Source organism: Phocoena sinus, chromosome 9, assembly GCF_008692025.1.
Source record: "Phocoena sinus isolate mPhoSin1 chromosome 9, mPhoSin1.pri, whole genome shotgun sequence".
In the NCBI taxonomy this organism is placed as follows: Eukaryota; Metazoa; Chordata; class Mammalia; order Artiodactyla; family Phocoenidae; genus Phocoena; species Phocoena sinus.
In genome coordinates, this window is record NC_045771.1 from 52,276,128 (window position 1) to 52,283,275 (window position 7,148).

Consider the following 7,148-nt stretch of genomic DNA (forward strand, 5'->3'; position numbering starts at 1 on the left):
CATTGGTCTATGTGTCTGTTTTATGCCAGCACCATACTGTTTTGATTACTATAGCTTTATAATATAGTTTTAAATCAGGAAGTATAATGCCTCCTACTTCATTTTTCTTTCTCAGGATTGCTCTAGCTATTAGAGGTCTTTTGTGGTTCCATATAAATTTTAGGATTGCTTTTCCTCTTCTGTAGAAAATGCCAGTGGAATTTTGAGAGGGACTGCATTCATACATAGATTGCTTTGGGTAACATGGACATTTTAACAATATTAATTCTTCCAATCCATGAACACAGGATACCTTTCCATCTATTTGTGTCTTCTTTGACTTCTTCCATCAATATTCTATAGTTTTCACTGTAGAGATATTTCATCACTGAATAAATTTATTCCTAAGTATTTTATTGTCTTTAATGCTATTTTTAATGGGATAATTTACCTCTTTTTCAGACAGTTCATTGTTAGTGTATAGAAATGCAACTTACTTCTGTATGTCAATTTTGTGTCCTGCAACTATACTGAATTTGTTGATTAGATCTAACAGATTTTGATGGAGTCTTTAGGATTTTCTATATACAAAATCATGTCCTCTACAAATAGAGACAATGTACTTCTTCCTTTACAATTCTGATGTCTTTTATTTCTTTTTCTTGCCTGATTGCTCTGGCTAGGAGTTCCAGTATTATGTTGAATTGGAGTGGTGAGAGTGGGCACCCTTGTCTTTGTTCTGATCTTAGAGGAAAAGTTTTCAACATTTTACCATTGAGTATGTTGTTAGCTGAGGGTTTGTCATATACAGCGTTTATTATGTTGAGATATACATTCCTTCTAAACATAAGTTGTTAAGAGTTTGTATCATGAACAAATGTTGAATTTTGTCAAATGCTTTTTCTGTGTCTACTGAGATGATCATAAGATTTTTCCTTTCATTCTATTAATATGATGTATCATATTTATTGATTTGTGAATGTTGAACAATCCTTGCATCCCAGGGATAAATCACACTTGATCATGATAAATGATCCCCTTTTAATGTGCTGGTGATTTGAGTTTGCTATTTTTTTAAGAATTTTTGCATCTATATTCATTAGGGATATTGGCCTGTAGTTTTCTTTTCTGTAGTGTCCTTATCTGGCTTTGATAACAGAGTAATACTGGCCTCATAAAATGAGTGTTTGGGAGTGTTCCTCCCTCTTTGACTTTTTGAAAGTGTTTGGGAAGAACTGGAATTGATTCTTCTTGAAATGATTAGTAAAATTCACCAGTGAAGTCACCTGGTCCTAGGCTTTTCTTTATTGGGGGATTTTTGGTTACTGATTCAATTTCCTTACTAGTAACTGGTCTGTTCATATTTTCTATTACTTCCTGATTTAGTCTTGGTAGCTTGTATATTTCTAAGGATTTTTCCATTTCTTCTAGGTTGTTCACTTTGTTGGCACATAGTTGTTCATAGTAGCCTTTTATGATCCTTTTTATTTCTGTGGTATCAACTGTAATGTCATAGAGATAGTCTTAGAGATATTCTATACTTCTAAAAGAGTATATGTATGTATATACTTTTCATTCTTTCCTTATTGAAATAAGAATATACAATAAATGCTCTTCTGTATCTTGATTTTGTTTAACCTAACAAATAAAATTGAAGGCCATTCAATATCAATATATAAACAGCATCCTCATTTTTTCAGATATTCATAGTTTTCCATTGCATGAATATATCATAATTATTTACCCAGTCTCCTTCTGTTGCACAATTATGTTGTTTGTAGGATTTTTCTATTACAACAAAGCTGCAGTGGATAGCTTTGTGCATGAATCATTTCATACATGCAATACTTACCCATTTTTGCCTATTGCACAGGCAAATGTTCCAGAATTTGCTCTTAGGCCTTTAGAATTAGCCTACTGTTAAACAATTCTCTGACGTGCCCATTTTCTTGCCATTCCATTATTTTTCTTCTTTGCTTTCATCTCCATCCTAATCACATGCCTCTTTCAACTACTACTGTCAATATTCTTTCTGTTTAACACTGAAGAAACATGATGAGGTTAATAATGTTCATGTATAACCTCAAAGCTAGATGCAAACAGGGCAAACATGTGGAAGGCTGATAAGCAATGTAGTGAGTACACATAACCACTGCTTCCATCATCTTTCTGTTGAAAGAGGGCTCTCTGGTAATGTTTGACTCTGGAGTATAGCTTTGTTTCTGATCTGTGACTTCAGGTAAAACTGGGGGTAAAGGAGTTTCTACAAAAATAACAAAGACCATGTTTTCTTCATGATAGAGCCTCTAAATCCTCAGAGCGTGCCTCTGTTTGGTTTACAGGCAATTCTAATGAATAAAGTCCTCTGGGTTCTCTCCCCAGAAGATTAAGAGTAGCACATAATAAAGCTAGAACTAGACACTAATAACAGCTGGAAGTGATGCTTTACAGTGAAGGTGAGGCATCAAAAGCTATAAAAAACATAAAATAACACTCAAAGATAATTTAATGTAGAAGAAATAGCCCTATATAAGCAAACTGCTCCTGAGGGCACAACTCATATTACAACACAATTAGCTGATGAACCAGAGTCACAAAATACTAAATTATGGCTAATCTGTTCTTTTTAAGAAAGCAGAAAAAAGGGGAGGGGACATGTGTGGTTTATCTACCTATTAAAAGATAGGGAATACCTTGAGAAGGATTTTCATATTATCTCATTTGCCCACCAATTGCTTTGGGGTAGCCATTATCATTCTCATATTACAGATGAGATTCAGAGAGCATAAATAATTTGCCCAGGGTTACCCAACTACTCAAATTCAGGTCTGATTCCAGAGTCCTTGTTTTTACACTACATCGCACACTGTCTCTCTTGCTGTGCTCATTGCTACATTGAGGATAAAGTGCTGTGAGCCAACCCAGGAAGCTAATACCCGTTCATATCATCATTTCTGTGGAAAGAACGAATGACCTATATCAAGTAGCCTACACATGAATTTTTAAAACTCAACTTATTCATTCCTTGTGTTTTTTCTGTAGTATACTTGTTACCCCTTAAAATACTTACTACCTAGCACAACACAGGAAACAGAAATGACTTCATAAATATTTGTTGGATTTTTAGATAGTTTCTCATGTCTTAATATTGTCTATTTAGAATCCTATTTTAGGTAAATCTTTATAATTTACTAATATTTGGGGAAATGTACTTTTTTATAGAAATAAGACATCTGTGTCGATTATGTACCCTATACAGTGGTTGAAACCATTTACTTCCTCAGATCTATTGGCAGGAAGTTCTCTCCTAAAATAGTACCAGACATACGTAGGTGTTTTAAAAATTGCCAGTGAATGAATGCATAAATTAGTGAATGAAGAGTGTGGCTTATAAAAGGCAACTCAACTTTGGGAAACTGGTTTGCCTGGGGAATCAGAATCTGGAAGAAAACCGATTCATTGAAAATCAATTCATTGACAGAGCAATTCGCCAATGTTACAGCAAAACTGAACCAAATTGGTGAATTTATTATCTGCTGAATTAATCATTTGGCAAATTTATGCTGGCAAGCTAGTTAATAGGTAAATTGGTCACTTGAAAAAGCAGTCATTATTTTTAAAGCACCTCTCAACAACTGGGCCTTGCATTTTAAAAGCAAAGATCTAGCCTGCTTAGACTGTCTCTGTGGTTATGTCCATCTGATCAACTATATGTCAAAGTTCATCTATATAAGTTCTCCTCTCCCTTACCTAGGTGACCCTTCCCTTCCTTTTTTCTGTGTCCTTTTACTCCTCAAGCTACTGCCTTCTGTCACAATAAATTTCCCTTTCTCTTATGTCTGGTATATGCCTCCATCATTCCTGCCAGGTCTACAGCTCTGGGCACAAACTGTTGAATGTTTTTGTCCTTTCTGCTCTCACTCCTCATCCTAGTTCTATCCTAACCCTCCATCCACATTGTGGTCTATTTGAGGCACACATTTGGCGAGGGGGAGAAAATGTGTTTCAGTAGAAAACTATGCTTTGTCTAGAGGATGTGCTTCTGGCTTTCATTGTTGAGCACTGTCTACATACAGCACACTCTGACAGGTTATCTGATTTTAGCCATTTCATTGTCTTTATTTTACAATTCTATAAATACATCTGTTCTTTGAATTGCCTTTTGAACCGGTTATAACATCTGCCTAGTTCCCATATTGAACGAATTAAATAATATCTTTAACATACGTTCATTTTTGTATCTGTATGAGAACCATGATTTTACCTCTTTTTGAAAATTATCTTTTAACACATTCTGTTTTCCTCTAGCTTACTTGCATTTGCACAATTTTTTTAAGAGTGTCATCACAGAAATGGGAGTAGAGGGTAAAACCTGTGTGCTGCTGTCTATGGTCTTGCATAGCCATTATGAGCCAGAGTACCTTGGCTCACTGGTAACTTTTGCCAATTACTGCTAGTGCTCATGGTGTCTTCTTTGACTTTACTTTTTTTTTTTTAATTAATTAATTAATTAATTAATTAATTTTTGCCTGTGTTGGGTCTTCGTTGCTGCACGCATACAAAGTCCATAATTCAATGGTGTTTAGCATATTCACAGAGCTGTGCAATCATCACCACAACAAACTTGGGAACATTCTCATCACTCCAAAAAGAAACTCCACATGGATTATCCATCACTTGCCATTTACCAGCAACTCCCCAAGTCTGTGGCAAACACTAATATACTTTCTGTCTCCAGGAATTTGTCTATTCCAGGTATTTCACGTAAATGGAATCATACAGTATGTGGTCTTTTGTAACTGGCTTCTTTCACTTAGCATGATGTTTTCAAGGTTAGTCATATTGTAGCATGTATCAGTACTTTGTTTATTTTGATTAAAAAATTATATTCCATTATATGATGGAAATACTACATTTTATTTATCTATTCATTTAGTTGATGAAAATTTGTGTTGTTCTACTCTTAAGCTAGCATGAAAAATGTTGATATGAACATTAACTTTTTGTGTAGATGTGCATTTTTATTTCTCTTGAGTGACCCAGACTGGGTCATATGGTAACTCTATACTGAAACTTTTTAGAAACTGTTCTCCAAGGTGGCCACATCATTTTACATTCCTCCCAGCAATGTATGAGGGTTCCCATTTCTTCACATCTCTGTCAACACTTGTTATCATCTGTCTTTTTTATTGTAACCATTCTGGTAGGTGTGCCATGATTTACATTTTACAATTTGTATAACTAATTTCATTTTCTTTGGCCATTAGTTTAATTATGATCATAATTTTTAAGTCCCCTCTGGAAAGTTTTTTTTGGGGGGAGAGTGGAATGGAAGTCCTATAGTACTCGTTCATGACTGCTCATGAATACTGCCTTCTTACTCCCTTCCTGGCTATCCACAAAGATATTATCATTCTCCATTACCATTATATATGAAGGCCCCAAGTTATCTAACAATGTAAGAGGGTGAGAAGAAGAGAGTTGGTCTCATGCTCAGTCTTAACACCATTTTGGCACCATGTAATTATCACATATATCTGATCTCTTTGCATAGAAGTCATTCTTATATATCATCCTCATCAAATCACTGCTGCACGTAGTAAGGTAGATAGCTAGGGGGAAGCACCCACAAGGCACAGGGATATTAGCTCGGTGCTTTGTGACAGCCTGGAGGGGTGGGATGGGGAGAGTGGGAGGGAGGGAGACGCAAGAGGGAAGACATATGGGAACATATGTATATGTATAGCTGATTCACTTTGTTATAAAGCAGAAACTAACACACCATTGTAAAGCAATTATACCCCAATAAAGATGTTTAAAAAAAAAAAATCACTGCTGCTACTGTTTACCACCATGTGGGAAATACTGTTTTCCTCCTATACTCATTCCTTCCTACTTTTCTCATTAACATAATACTCTGTTTCAACTGGACACATCATCACTACCAGGTAAAGAACACAATTTCAGTCTCCTTTGCAGCTGGTATGGCCATGTATCTAGAGGTTATGTGTACAGCTTCTAAAACATCCTCTAAAAAGGAAAGGATACATGCTTCCCTTTTCTTTTTTCCTTCTTGCTCAGATGTGGACATAGGGGTAGTGAGCCATCTTTGAATGTGTATAAGAACATGCTTAATCTAGAAATGGCTGAGCAGCAAGAGAGGAGTTTGAGACACCACTGAACTGCCATGCCAGCTCCAAACTATTGTTCAGACTGCTTTGTGAGAGAGGACAAATTTTGTACTGTAAGAGAAACACACAACAAAGCTTTCAGGGATAAAAGGACTAAAATACATACAACTTAATTTCAAATGGTTGAAATTGTCCTGGACCTTGATCTTTAAGTTGCTTCTAATTTGGGTAAGTCTAATCATTAACTTAACAGTTCAGAATCCAGACTTCTGTTCCAGCTTCTAAGTCCGGTCCACCTAACTTAACCCTGTTATCTCCTCCTCCCTTCCAGAGTGAACTAAACAAACAATATTTTCATGACCTAAGACACACTCACTTAAAAGAATACTTTAAAACCATTTTTAAAAATTAGTTTGTGAAGACTTTATAATACTGAAAAAGTAGTTATGGTATAATTTTAACCAGAAAAAGATAATTATATATACAGTATTATAATAACAGATTTTTTTCAAATATAGTATTTTATTTCTTCCAGGAATCTGATGGGTTCAGAATATTTCCAAAAACATTATTTAACCAACTCAGATAATGGAATTGCTGATTTGTTGCTGTAAGGGATCTTGCCTACATTCCCGAGTAGAGAGCCCAGAACAAAAATCTGACCAAATCTTTGCCCAAAGGCATTACACCAGGGAACGTTGACACCATGTTTCTGTTTCAACATACCACTTAAGAAAAATAGCATCAGAAATGCCACTGATGAGAGCAGTAACAAGGTATCAACTTGTCAGCAGAAAGCAAGGCAGCCAGCAGAGCTAAGATATATATATTATAACAGATTATTTTAAAAGGCTCTGCATGGAGAAAAACTGCACGGAAAACACTAAAATGTGAATAATTACTTTTTAAGTGGTTGAAATTTGTTATTTTATTTCAACTTTTCTAGGTTCTCCAATGTGTGTACACATGTGGTAGTAAAAAGTAAACAATATGAAAAAACATAACTTTTAAGAAGCAATAACATAAAGTATAACTTAA